The sequence below is a fragment of the Gavialis gangeticus genome, unplaced genomic scaffold, assembly GCF_001723915.1.
Source record: "Gavialis gangeticus isolate Ggan-Ray unplaced genomic scaffold, GavGan_comp1, whole genome shotgun sequence".
In the NCBI taxonomy this organism is placed as follows: domain Eukaryota; kingdom Metazoa; phylum Chordata; order Crocodylia; family Gavialidae; genus Gavialis; species Gavialis gangeticus.
The window spans coordinates 16,038,716-16,039,371 of NW_017729001.1; the positions used below are offsets into that span (position 1 = coordinate 16,038,716).

The 656-nt window shown below is 52.0% G+C and overlaps 1 long non-coding RNA gene across 1 annotated transcript in view; it reads right to left on the reverse strand.

Moving 5' to 3' along the window:
* LOC109290439 overlaps window positions 1–169 on the reverse strand; it is a 16,153-nt gene extending 15,984 nt beyond the window's left edge. The window contains exon 1 of the long non-coding RNA XR_002095599.1: window positions 103–169. This is a non-coding gene — a long non-coding RNA (uncharacterized LOC109290439). The remainder of the gene's footprint in view (window positions 1–102) is intronic.
* Window positions 170–656: the final 487 nt, after the last annotated feature.

The window sequence follows — 656 nt, forward strand, 5'->3', positions numbered from 1 at the left end:
CCCACCCCCTGCGCGGGCCCGGCGGTGCGGGGCAGCCCGGCCCGCCCGCCGCCCGCCTCGTTTTCCAATCGATACAAATTTGGGAAAATCCTCGGTACAAACCTCATGGCCTCCCCGCTCCAGCCTCCATCTTTGACTACTTGACATTCAGCTCCTGCCTGACCAATTCCTCATTAGCATACCTCCCTCCCCATTGGCGCATCCCTGCGCTAGTCTTTGCCACCGCCTCTCCCATTGGCTCCCGGGGAGGATATTTAAAAATATTATCCCCGCGCCCATTGGCGCTGGGGAGCTCACGTCACGGCCCACTCTTTATTTTAACAATGAATGTACAAACACATTCTTCCATTCACAAATTTTTTTCCCCCTCTACTTTGCCCGCCTTTTCTTCAACTACATTTTCATTGATTTTTTGTTGCAACTGAGGGGGTCCTGGCTGTAAACAGATAAATCAAAGGCGGGCAGAGGGGAAACCTGAACAAATATTATTTCTCCCTCTGCCTCTCTTTTGTTTGGTGGTGCTGGTGTTGGGGGGGACCGGCTGATCCCCAGTGGGCTCTGATCTGAGAGGTGTGGTCAGCGTTTCTCTGCTTTGCCCGAGAGATTGGAACTATTTTCTACCGATTTTTTTCTTTTCAAATCGGGACCTTTTTCCT